General features: G+C 37.5%; 1 protein-coding gene across 6 annotated transcripts in view; it reads right to left on the bottom strand.

Annotated features, from left to right (window-relative positions):
- Ckap5 (cytoskeleton associated protein 5) overlaps nucleotides 1–14,059 on the bottom strand; it is a 103,064-nt gene that overhangs the window by 71,595 nt on the left and 17,410 nt on the right. For 2 of the 6 annotated variants that reach the window (XM_077798117.1, XM_077798115.1), the window contains exon 1: nucleotides 8,572–8,666. The exons of 3 other annotated variants lie outside the window; for them this stretch is intronic. The gene's annotated coding sequence lies outside the window, so the exon portion shown is untranslated. Of the gene's footprint in view, nucleotides 1–8,311; nucleotides 8,550–8,571; nucleotides 8,667–14,059 lie in introns of those variants that run through there. One more of the 6 variants, XM_077798118.1, reaches the window with a different exon arrangement.

Here is a 14,059-nt window from a genome sequence, read left to right as displayed (position 1 = left end):
TTTCTTTGTGGGCTTGTTGTTGTTTGTTTGTTTGTTTTGGATAACAGGGATTGAAATCGGGGACACTCAAATACGAAACCACATCTAAGGCCCTATTTTGTATTTTATTTAGAGACAGGGTCTCACTGAGTTGCTTAGTGCCTCCAGGTTTTGAAGGTTGCAATCCTACTGCTTCAGCCTTCAAGCCGCTGGAATTACAGGCATGCATGCGCCACTGTGCCTGTCTACGTGCCTAATTTCTTGAGGCATCCCCATGTTTCTGACACTATCTATCCAAGTAGTATACTATATAGTTCAGTGCTATTGGAAGTGTGCTCTAAGAGCTGAGGGCATAACTCAGTTGTAGAATGTCTGTCTAGCATGCACAAGGCCTGGGTTAGATCCCGAACACTGCAAAGAAACAAAACGAAACAAAAAAAGTGTGGTCCAAAGTCTTGTGCTGGCTCACAAACTATAACCAGAGATGAATACAGAAAGAGAGCTAAACATCTTAGAAATTTTCATAGGATCTGGTCTAACTTCTTTGATTTTGGTAGGTTTATTCAGCAAGGTTCAAGTGTAAATCCAACAAGGAGAGTAAGAGGATGGAAAATAAAGTTGGGAAGTAGTCAAGTGTAGAACCTGGAAGGCTTTTGTAAGCAAATATTAAGTAACTTGGATTTTTTTTTTGTGTGTGTGTGCGCTGGGGATTGAACCCAGGGCTTTGTGCATGTGAGGCAAGCATTCTACCAAGTGAGCTATATCCCCAGCCCAGGAATTTGGATTTTAACCCAAGGACAAAGGATTCTGGAGGACTGTTGGTGATAAAATTACACATTATCAGACTTGTTTTTTTTTTTCAGAGATAATATAAATATAAAACAATATAAAGAATAGCTTGGAATATAGTAGAGATAGAGGGAAAACAGGTTGCAAGAAAGGTCTAAATAAAGATGATGGTAGCTTGCAAATATCATAGCAGGCCCTTGTTGAGTGAATGTCGAAGAAGTTTAAGACAGTGATGGAGAAGGGGTCTTGGACAAACTGAGCTGGACATGCACAGTAAACAAGTATAGATGTGGGCAGCAGTTAGAGATTCAAGCCTGGAGCTCAAGAAGGAGATGTAACACAATGATTAAAATTTGGAGTTATTATATAGATTGTTTATTACTTTCAGTTTCTGCCTGTGAATCTCAAGAAAAAAGAATTCTTTATCTTTAAAACCACTAATGATTTGCCGAGCATGGTAGCAAATGTCTGTAATCCCGGCAATTTAGGAGGCTGAAGCAAGAGAATCACAACTTCAAGACCAGCCTCAGCAACTTAGTGAGGTCCTCAGCAATTTAGAAGACCCTATACCCATTTGATTCAAATGTATGATATGTCAAGATCATTGTATCGTCATGTGCAACTAATAAAAAAAATTAATATAAAAAATAAATAAATAAAATAAAAAATTTAAAGGGCTGAGGATGTGATTCAGTTGTTGAGCATCCCTAGGTTCAATCTCCAGTACCAAAACAAATAAATAAAACAAAAACACCATTACCAACTTGAGGTGAGACCTTGGGCAAATGTATATTGCCTCAGCACACTTTTATGCGAAGGAGAGAGAGAATAGTACCCACCTATTGGAAGTGTGCTCTAAGAGCTGAGGGCAGAGCTCAGTTGGGTCATTGTGGATTACGTGTTAGTTTTTGTAAAACTCTTAGATTATGTACTTAGCATTCAGCAAGAGTACAATAAATGGTATTATTTTATTGTCATTATAAGTATTTGGCATTCCCAATTTGAAAATATTTCATTTTAAATTACATTTGACTTTATTTTGCAAATTAATAGAATTAAAAGAACAAACACAAATATCTCAAAATAAATTTAGTTAGAACATTTTGTTCATAAGTTACTTGAAAATGATACACTCATTAATAAGTCAAAAACACTTGAGGGGCTGGGATTATGGCTCAGTGGTAGAGCACTTGCCTAGCCATGTGTGAGACACTGGGCTCCATTTTCAGCACTGCATATAAATAAATGAATAAAATAAAGGTTCATCAACATCTAAAAAAAAATTTAAAAAGAACCCCAAAACACTTGAAAGAAAATAAAATGTACTATAACATATAGACTTTTGTTATAATCACTTTCTTTACTTTTATTTATGCATTTGCAAATTAAAGAACTGAAACTGAAAGCCCCCCCTTTGTTTAGTTAATACATGAGGGCAAGTTTCTCTTGTTTGTGCAAATATAAGATGAAATTAACACTGTTCTCATTTTGTCTTTTTTTTTTAATTTTTAAATTTTTTTAAATTTCAATATTTATTTTTCAGTTGACACAACATCTTTGTTTGTATGTGGTGCTGAGGATCGAACCCGGGCCGCATGCATGCCAGGCGAGTGCACTACCGCTTGAGTCACATCCCCAGCCCCTCATTTTGTCTTACTAGTCTACAAAAGAATTTTTTTTTATCTGTGCCACTAACCTGTGAGGTCTAAAAGCCCTTTTGGAGAATACTTTTTTTTCTTTCTTTCAGTTGTAGATGGACACAATACCTTTTATTTATTTATTTATTTTTATGCAGTGCTGAGGATCAAATCCAGTGCCTCATATAAATGCTAGGCAAGTGCTCTACCACTGAGCTACACCCCACAGAATACTTTTTAATGCATAAAATATAACACTATTAAAATTATGTTCGAACATATTTTAAAATGTGAATAATGATTGGGCTTCTCCACTAATATACTAAATAATAGGCGTTATTTAGCAGGTTTAATAAATACTGTTACTCTGAAGTTATAGTGAGCAAAAATATTTTGAGATATTGTGTCACACTTTCCGTTGCATTTTATAATGTTTTTAAATATTTTAAGGTACACTGAGCTATATCCCCAGCCCTTTTAATTCTTTATTTTGAAATAGGGTCTTGCTAGAGGCTAGCCTTGAACTAGCAACATTCCTGCCTCAGCCTCACAAGTCCCTGGGATTACAGATGTGGGCTACCAGGTGCAGCACGTTCTGATTTCCTGTCTTTTTTTTTTTTTTCTTTTAAAGGTGTTAGTAATGTGGCTCTTCCCTATTAAACTACATGTAAGATGCTCTTGAGCAAGAACTTTATTTATCTGTATACTCACAAATTAAAAAAAAAAAGGCTGTGGTTGTATCTCAGTGGTAGAGTGCTTGCCTACTACCTGTGAGGCACTGGGTTTGATGCTCAGCACCACATAAAAATAAATAAAATAAAGGTATTTTGTCCATCTACAACTAAAAGAAAACATATCTAAAAAAGAAAAGAAAATGGGATAAAGCAAGAATCATTATCCTCTTTTTACATATAGGAAAACAAGAGTGCAGTTAAATATGTTGTCCAAGGTCACTTAAGTAGGGGAGACTGGCCTATAGGAGGTTCTTGATTCCTAGTACAGTGAAATTACTACAATTTATTTACATATAGCTTCTGGATAAATACATACTTAAAACCATTCACACTTTATAAATAAGACATATTTTAATGATTACCTAACCCAATGAAAATAAAAGAATAAATGAAAGTATATGTGAAAAATAGTTTATTTGCTCCCAAAAGATTTAGGTCACTTAGAGAAATTTAAAATAGTTGGGAAGGGAGAATCAGCAGCTGCATCATAACCAAGACTAACTACCAACTGGATCTTAAAATATTCATCTGCCTTTGGATAAGAGAGACATGATGATAGTTTGTGATTTAGGGGTAACCATGCAGTTTAACCCCTTCCCTGGAAACCCTTATTCCCAGAGAGTTGAAAATAAAACCTTTTTTTTTTTTAATATTTTTTTTTCAGTTCTCGGCAGACACAACATCTTTGTTTGTATGTGGTGCTGAGGATCGAACCCGGGTGGCACGCATGCCAGGCGAGCGCGCTACCGCCTGAGCCACATCCCCAGCCCCAGAAAACCTTTTCTTGACATGAACAACAAAATTATTTTTTCATGTGCATTATAAACATATATAACAGTGGGACTTGTTGTGTATTTGTACATGCACATAATAGTATAATTGGTCACTCTCATTCCCCTGTATCTCCCCTTTCCCTCCCCTCATCCTCTACGCCTTCCATTTTCACAAGATTCTCTCTTCCTTTCATTTTTCCTTTTTTCTTTCCAATTTCCACAATATTTTCAATATATACAGCAAATTAAAACCAAACATTCATAATAACCAAAAAGTGGAAATAACCCAAATGCCCATCAACTATCAAATAGATAAATAAAATGTGTTAAATTCAGAGCATAAACATTATTATAAAGAAATAAAGTACTGACACAGATTGTAACATGGATGAGCCTTGGAAACATTATGCTCAAAGAAACCATTCAAAAAGGACTACACATGGTATGATTCCATTTTTACAAAATGTCCAGAATAGGGTAAAGAAAATAGATTTAGTGGTTGCCTAGGACTTGAATGTTTGAAGGTATTGGTAGTGGTGGTAGTGTTTAATGGCTAAGATGACTAAGAGGTATGAGAATTTGTTTTTGAGGTAATGAAAATTCTTAAGTTGTATATGGTGATGGTTAACACAAATGGGTATACTAAAGGCCAATGATTTACATACTTTTAATGGGTTAACTGCATAGTAGTAAATTATATTCCTCAGTAAGGCTGTTTTTTTTTTTAAAAAAAAAAAAAAAAAAAACTAATAAGCCAGGTACAGTGGTGCATCCGGTAATCCCAGCAACTTGGGAGGCTGAGGCAGGAAGGATCCCAGGTTCAAAGCCAGCCCCAGAAACTAAGCAACCTATTGAGATCCTATCTCAAAATATCAATTAAAAAAGGCTGGGATGTGGCTTAGTGGTTAAGTACCCCTGGTTCAATCCCTGGTACATTAAAAAAAAATATATATATATATTCACTTAATCTCCTTTCTAGTAAATAATAATATTCTCAAGGAATTTACAAATTTAAAAATTATATAAACAACATATAAAATATACTGTAAACAAATCATTATAATATGAAATATATTGTAGATGGAAAATGCACAAGAAGGGACAATAGGGTCATGGTAGTTCAAAGATAGGATTAGCAGCATGTGAGGGATCATCAGTGAGAACATCATAGAAAGGATCACATTTGAACTCAGTGATGAATGTTAGGTGGAATTTTTTCTTTTAAGCAGCTGGTAGAAGCCAGGGGTGGCAGCACAACCCTGTAATCCCAGCAACTTGGGACATTGAAGGAAGACGATCACAAGTTTAAAGCCAGCCTGGCAACTTAGCAAGGCCCTAAGCAATTTAGCAAGACCCAATAAAAAGGGCTGGGGTTGTGGCTCAGCGGTAGAGTGCTCGCCTCACAAGTGTGACACCCTGGGTTTGATCCTCAGCACCAATAGAAATAAATAAGTGAATAAAGGTGTTGTGTCCAACTACAACTGAAAAATGAATATTAAAAAAAAAATGTAGGGCTGGGGCTATAGCTCAGTGGTAGAGCGCCTGCCTCGAACATGTGGGGCACTGGGTTTGATCCTCAGCACCACATATAAATAAATAAATAAATATGTTGTGTTCATCTACAACTAGAAAAAATATATATTTTTTTTAAATGCAAAAACTTTATAAGATCAGAAAGGGAGACTATGGTCAGATCATGGAGATAATTAAATTATGCTAGACAGCAGGAAATGCTGGTTAATTGAAGCAAGGCAATAACATGATCCTACTTATTCAGATACATAAACTTAAACAGAATGAATCGGAAATGAAGCAAAATAGAGGTTTGATAGGAAATTATTGCAGTACTACAGGACTAAAATTGTGGTGCACACCTTAATTCCAGTGGCTCAGGAGGCTGAGGCAGGAGGATCATGAGTTCAAAACCAGCCTCAGTAACTTAGCAAGGCCCTAAACAATTTGGCAAGTTCCTGTCTCAAAATAAAAATTAAAAAGGGCTGGGGTTAAGTGGTTAAGCACCCTGGGTTCAATACCTGATTTAAAAAAAAAAAAAAAAAAAAAAAGATTAAAAAGAGCCAGAACTGGAGGTCTTGACAATAGAAATGGAAAGGGGTGGGGCAGGGGAAACTGAAGTCTTTGGGAGGACAGGTAAGGAATTATGATGAGTTTGGCTTTAGACTTTGGAACTCTGATCTTCAAGTGATTAAAAATATGGTACCAGGAATGAAAAGAGGGATCTTAATTTTATAAACATAAACATAGAAAATCAAATTTTTTCATTAAGTAGCAGGGTTTATGCCTTGAGAGCAAATAATATTGCCAAGAAACATAAACATTAGTAAGATTTTAATCTGAACTATATATCATGCTTGCTTATATAGTTCATACAATCTAGTCCTTATTGAAATATCTAAAATTTCAAATTGTTCAGTGAGGTTTTACCCCAGATTAAAACAAGAGGCAAAGGAAAGAAGACCAGCTAAAATATATATGTTCTACAGCAATATCAACACCTTACCCCACTGATAATATCTAATGTCTCAAAGAGCTCAAATACCATATAGCTTACCCTGTTACCGAAAAATGTTTAGATGCAATTGTTTATTTTTAGATCAGAGTTTAAGAAATATTTTCAAGGTTATACATAAAGGTAGAACTTAGAATTCCAAACTGTTCAATAAAGTGCTCAGTGTTCAAATAACATTATTATGTACTATGTCCTATTGTAAAATATAGGCCCCAGCAACCTACCATTTTCTCATTCTTCAACAACTAAATAAAGTAAGGCACAGAGCGATTACATCATGAGTAATGTTAGAGCTGGGCCTAGAACTTGTCTCCTACTTCACAGTCCACCACTTTTCCCTAAACACCCAAGGGCTCAAGTGTAGTGTCCTTTTATTTTAAATTCCTGTATTTTGAGAATCTGTAAGGATAATTATAGAGCTACTAACTAGATTGTTTTTGATTTCTACTTGGAGAAGCACTGACAGCATAACTATTTTATAGCAAATTCCCAAGATTGTGACCTACAAAAGCTCTTCACTATTACAATACAAGAGATCTGGACTTGATTACCTTTCTTGGACACCATGTCTGGCTAATGAGATGCTACTGCAGAAGCACAGCATGAGTTTGAGGTAAGTTTAAGGAAATTTTCTGCGCACTCAAAAAGCAATCTGGGGGCTGTGGTTGTGGCTCAGAGGTAGAATACTTGTCTAGCATGCGTGAGTTTGATCCTCAGCACCATATAAAAAAAATAAAATTAAGATGTTGTGTCCACCTATTTTTTTAAAAAAAGCAATCTGCAGGGCTGGGGTTGTGGCTCAGTATAGAGTGCTTGCCTAGCATGTGTGAGGCACTGGGTTCGATTCTTAGCAGCACATATAAGCATTTAAATAAATAAAGGTCCATCAATAACTAATAAAATATTTTTTTTTAAAAAAAGCAATCTGCAACCCCTAAGTCAGGCAGGGTGGTACAACTGTAGTCTTAGTTACTTTGGAGGTTGACACAGGATTGCTTGAGCCCAGGAGTTTGGGGCCAGCCTGGGCAACATACTATTACCTATTTCAAAACCACACACACATACACCAAATAAAATAAAATTAAAATAAAACTTTGAATGACCATTAAGGTGTGGTGATAGGTTCATTAAAAAATAAGACAGTAATTATGAACAAAGATAAAGAAGAATGCATGCACCCACTCAGAAATCTTTACTCAAACAGTGTCTAGAAAGGACAACTGGACCAAAGAAGCATACAGTTATGTAACTGTCATAGAAAACTTAAGATTTTTATTATTTTGGTCAAGGCCAGACAAAATCTCATCTCTAGCAGGTAGCAAAAATGACAAGGCTTTCCATCTAATTTAAAAACTTTACTGCCTCCAGGTATTATCCATTAACCAGGGCAAGTGTTATTCTCTTACTGGCATATTCTGCGTTAACCAGAGACTAGAAATCTGAAGTGCTTCTCTAACAGGTCATCTAAGCAAACTTTGCTGTGTTTCTTTTCTCATTTTGGGATCATGGCTTCCTGCAAATTCCCTCAGAGATGAGACAGGTAAAGAGCTGCCTTTTACAGTGCTATTCGATCAGCAGGAAAGGTTAACTAGACTCTAATAGATGATCACTGTCAATGTCTCCAAAGGGGGACTGGATACAAATACAGGCCTCTGGGGAGAAGGAAAGCTAAACCCGGCTGTGAATTAGGTCAACTTTGAGAGTTACTGCTCTACTGTACCAAGGCGACTGAAAACCTAATGCTTACTCATCCCGAAGTTACCCAGGTGTTCCAATCCCAGGTTTAAGGACCAAAGGCCCAAAGCATTTGAGTCAGCTCCACCCACCCAGCTCAACTGGGTTACACTCTGGTAAAAGCAATCCTCTCCTCACCATAAGTAGAAACCAGGCTGGGGCAAAGCCAGGTCGTGGGCGCCGCTCACCCACTGCATATCCGAACAAGCACCCTAGGGACGCTGTCAACACCCAGAAGTAGAGCAGATGCCCAGGCTTTAGCTCACTGCAGCCGGCATTGTTTACGCTCTTTCACTGCCTTAGCCTATGATAGGCCAGGAAAGTCCCCAGTACGGTCCACCAGGACTTCCGGCACGGATAAGGGGGTATTTGCCCCTCAACCGCAATCTGACACTTACGCTCCCAAGCAGGGAGAGGTCGGGGGCCCTAAGGTCAGAGCAGGATCAGCAGGAATACCCAGCAGGCGGGCGGCGGAGGCATTGGTGCGGCGGGGCCGCTGGGAAACGCCTCCTCCGGGGGCGGGGCCCGGAGCACTGCTGTCAGTGCCCGCCCCACCCTTAGTGCCTCTCCGCGAGCACACTAGAGGTTTAAAGGGGCCGCAGCCTACCTTTGCCCAAAGGTTTTGCAGCCCTAAGGGTACTGCCTCCAGTCCACAGGCAAGAGGCGAGAGCAGGATCAACTATGAAGACTACTGCACTTGAGTCCACCTCCTTTTTGGTGGAAACACCGGTAATGGTCCAGAGACAAAGGAAATGACCAATTCCCAATATCACAATCCTAATCCCTCCTCCAGGGGTAAAAAAAAAAAAAAAAAAAACCAAAACAAAACTGCAAGTAACAGCCAAACTACCACGGCAAATACACAGAGCCCATTTTATAAACTGCTCTTTTAACTTTCCTTAAAATTGAGCAAGTCTTCAAATGGCAATTCAAATACCCATTAAGGAATGCCAGCAGCCCCCAATGCCTGACCTTACTCTTTCACAGACTGTTCTATACAACAAGAGGAACTGTAGGCAATGATATCAGACAGGCATAAAGGTAATAGGAAGTAAAATAGAAAAGTACTCCCCCACCTTTATGGGGTACCAGAAATTGAGTTTAAGGGTACTTAACCACTGAGCCACATCCCCATCCCTTTTAAAAATTTTGAGACAGGGCCTCGCTAAATTTGAGACAGGGTCTCACTAAGTTGCTGGAGCTGGCTTCAAACTTGTGATTTTCCTAACTCAGCCTCTCAAGTCGCTGGTGTGCACCACCACGCCTGGCTATCTCCCCCTGCTTGTGAATGAAATGTGACATTTTAAAAAATGGCCAAGAATTCACTATGGCTCTATGTAAGTAAAGAAATAGTGCATGCAAAATACAATTGTGATGTGCATTCATCTAATTTGCCATGAAAAGTTACTGAGAAAATGCATTGGGATCTCAAGGAGTTAGGTCTTGACCTTTGAGATCTCCAAAGGTTATTAACAACTTTCAATTTTATTTTCATAAAAACAATTTCTGCATTTTGTCTCTTCTTTATACCAAAAGGAAAGAGATTTATGTACTTTTAAGCCTATATTCCCCCCCATGGTCTTCAGATAGATAAACATATCTTACTGAAGTCTTAGGCCATTAGCAAACTAGTGTGGGAATCATTTCAGTGAGGCTAAAGACCATCTAACCTAACATCTCCAGTCTGAACAGGTGTGACCAGACTCAGCTATTTTCTGGTTACAATAGTATCTACCTCAGGGTTATCAAGACAATTAAATGAATTAATTTTACATTTAATTAATTTTTTCTATTCAAGTAGAAATTTAGATTCCAAAGGACAGACATTGAAACTAGGAAGGAGATTCACTGAGGTTGTTACCCTTATTCAGAAGGTCTCAGAAAATTCTAGGATGAAGTTGTAGGGAAGAAGAAGCTGATTAGGATTAGAATAGTCTGATTTTGACCTGCCAAGACAATCTCATTCAATGCATTTACTGTGAATGATACTTCTGAATTAGGCAATTAACACCTCTCACTACAACCTCATCAAGTTTATCACTGTTCTGAGGGTAATGGTTAGCAGATCAGCCTTCCTCATCATATTTTGAGCACCTCTAGGGCAAGGACTGGACAGTATCTTAATTATCATTTCCTTCCAGTGTGATACAAAATAAGTACTCAATAAATATTTATTACAAAAGAGGGCTGGGGTTGTGGCTCAGTGGCTGAGCACTTGCTTCACACATGTAAGGCACTGGCTTCAATCCTCAGCATCACATAAAGATAAATAAACAAAATAAAAATATTGTGGAAAACAGCATTAAAAACAAATATTTACTATAAAAGATATGACCAATGCTATTATCTAATATTTTTATAAGAGTGCAGATGAACTTCAATAAACATAAATGCACACACACACAAAATGGATTATATATAGCGTTACACTTTCTAATGAGTTAAAAATTAGAGGGAGAAAAAAAACCCCATAGATTCACTCTCATAGTTCACTCTCAAAATCAAAGCTTCAAAATTATTATTACAGGGATTTCTATCTCTGGTCCATTTTATATGGATATTCCTGAATAACTCTTGGATTTTCTTTTTCTATTTTTGCCACGCTGGGTATTAAACCCAAAGCCTAATGCTCATTCATGCTATGCAAGGCTCAACCACTGAGCTGTATCCCCAGCCCTATTTTGGTTATTGCTTCCTTTTCTTTACTATAACAAAAGAGACTAAATTGAATATATAAAACCTCCATAGTTCAACAAATTACTGGGCAGTAATTGTCTCCTTAACATAAGGAATGATTTGGTAAATATTTCACATGTATATAATAAACACTGGAAAACATGAGGAAACAATTCATGTATTAGAAGATGGCATTTCTAATGCTTTTAAAAAAATCTCTACACCATAATTTTTTTCTGCTTAGTAAGAAGCTGGGTGTGGGATACCTCTGTGATCTTGGCACCATGGGAGGCTGAGACAGGAAGATGGTGAGTTCAAAGTCAGTGTCAGCAACTTGACAAGGCCCTATGAAACTCAGCAACACCCTGTTTCTAAATAAAATATAAAAAAGGCCTGGGGATGTGTCTCAGTGGTCAAGCACCCTGGGTTCAATCCCCAGCACACACCCAAAAAAAGTTATAGTTGAAGAAAAAAAAAAAACATAAAACATACATAACCAGCACAGGTAAAAGAAGTTTACGCATCAACTGGAACTCTTCACCATATAATATTCAACAACAACAAAAAAAGCAGTCAAATATAGACATTAAGGCGATGGATTCTGCAGCCAAAACGAGTTCATTTATTTTATTTTTAAAAATATTTTTATTTTAGTTGTACACAATACGTTTATTGTTTATTTATTTTTATGTGGTGTTGAGGTTTGAACCCAGGGCCTCGAGCATACTAGGTGAGCGCTCTACTACTGAGCCACAACCTCAGCCCCAAGTTCATTTATTAATGGCTGTACCATTTATTAATGGTGTGGCTGTGGGCAAACTCCAACCTTGCTGTGCTTCTTTTGTCTATTTATAAAATGGGAAAAATAATAAGTGTAACAGGATTTAGAGGTGGCTTTTGCTAAAAAGCAATGACTTCACTTGGGCTTGCAGATATCCAATGGATAACTAAAAGCAGTATAAAAGCTTAGCATTTTTGTCTTCATTTTACATCTGTCTCCTTTGCTACCTTAAATTTTGGGTCAGATACCTGTTCAATTCTACATGTAGACATGTTAATCACTTAAGGAGCATTCATGTAAAACTCATATTCCTCCCTTTTCAAGGTTGAATATATCAAGTTCAGAGTAACTAAAATGTTTTCAAGATTAGAAGGGATATCATAATTAGTAGATTGTCAATAAACAGCTTGTACAATGTCCTGTTCCAGACCATTGGAGCAGAGCCTACAAGTCTCCAGTCATTTCCCTAAACCTGAAGGAGGATTCAGTCATTATCCTAACTCCATCTTGCCTTTCAGAATTGTTCTTTCTTTGAGTCATTCTCTTCTACAATCATTTTGGATCACAGGTCTGATACCTGTGACAAGATCTGAAAATACTCCCAGGGAGCAGCAACTTCCTTATCCCTAACAAGGCTGTACATGGCTGATACTGAGGTAATGATCAACCATACCACAATTTGATCAAGATTGTTGAACTATGAATACCCCCACCACCTTGTTCCTTCCCTACATAATCCTGAAACTTTTGTCAATAACCCAAAGATAGGGCTGAACATGCTGATCCTCCCAATGTGGCCACACTAAGAATAAAATTCCTTTCCTTTGTTCTCCACCACTTCTGTCCTATTTGGTTAATTGGGGAAAATGGCTGAGTCTGGTCCCAGAGTCAGGGGCCACTGACCTAGGACTCTGGTTACAATAGTATCTACCTCAGGGTTATCAAGACAATTAAACGAATTAATTTTACATTTATAAAGTGCTTATTAGAACAATGCCTAGAATAAAGTGCTACATGTTAAATAAAATATATTATGTTCAACAAATATTGTCTAGTTTATCTACCATATTTCTTTTAACGCTAAAAAGCAAATATATAGCCCCCTCACACTGGCTGCTCCAACTTCCCAGTGTTCCCAGCTGTCAGAGCAGAATAAATCAAGGATTAAAGAAGAGAGGGGAGCCCGACATGGTGGTGTATGCCTATAATCCTAGCAGCTCGGGAGGCTGAGGCAGGGGGATCACGAGTTCAAAGCTAGCCTCAGTAAAAGCGAGGTGCTAAGCAACTGAGACCCTGTCTCTAAAAAAACAAAATACAAAATAGTGCTAGGGATGTGGCTCAGTGGTCAAGTGCCCCTGAGTTAAATCCCTGGTACCTTCCCCCACTTGCCAAAAAAAGAAAGAAGAGAGGGAAGATTCCCTGAGCCACGAGCTTTTATACTAAGTTGAGTTTACTAAAATATAAATCTTATACAGTAAAATCCACTCTTTACAGCATATAGTTCTGAGCTCTGACAAACACACAGTCACATATTCACCATAATCAAGACTACCTTATCTCCATCAGTCCAAAATTCCCTTGTGCTCTTTGTACTCCTCTCTGCACTCCTAGGACCACTGATTAATATTCTTTTCTTACAGTTTTATTTATTTATTTTTATTTTTTGCTTTTTCCACAGTATTATAGAAATGACACCAGACAATATGTAGTATTTTAAGTCTGGCTTCTTCCATTTGATATAATACAGCTGAGATCAAGGGTGGAGCATGGTTCAGCAGTAGAGTTCTTACCTAGCATGCAGGAGGCCCTAGGTTCAATCCCCAACACTGCTAAAAATAAATCAAAACCCCCCCAAAGCACTGACAGCATCCATGCAGGGGCACATAATAGCTGTTTCTTCCTCTTTATTGCTGAATAGTATACAATATGTGATATAAATACATTCCTTTACCAGTTCAAGATATGTGGGGTACTCCCACATTTTAGCAATTAAGAAAAAACTGCTCTCATCCTTCTCACATGGGTTTTTATATGAATGTAGTTTTTATTTATCTTGGATAAATGTGCAGGAGTGGGAATGCTGGGTGCTATGGCAATTGTTTATTTACTTCTACAGATAAATGCCTACCTGCTTTCCAAAGTAACTATATCATTTTGTATTCTTACCCAATTATGAGAGTTCCATATTACTATGCATTACTAGTACTAAGCTCCAGAATGCATCTATATTTTTTATCTAAGATTTAAAGCCAGTTCTTTACACAATTTAATGCTCATGGATTTTAATATGCACTTCTATTTACAAATAAGTCATTGATCATTTGCTATGCATCTTAGATCCTACTTTACAACACTTTCAAAGGGAAATACCAATGAAAAGGGAGGCTGAGACAGGAGAGTTGCAAGTGTAACCTCTGCTGCTAGAGGGC

Source organism: Urocitellus parryii, chromosome 4, assembly GCF_045843805.1.
Source record: "Urocitellus parryii isolate mUroPar1 chromosome 4, mUroPar1.hap1, whole genome shotgun sequence".
NCBI lineage: Eukaryota > Metazoa > Chordata > Mammalia > Rodentia > Sciuridae > Urocitellus > Urocitellus parryii.
The sequence above is the reverse complement of the archived record's forward strand: the minus strand, read 5'-3'. Positions and strand labels throughout refer to the sequence as shown.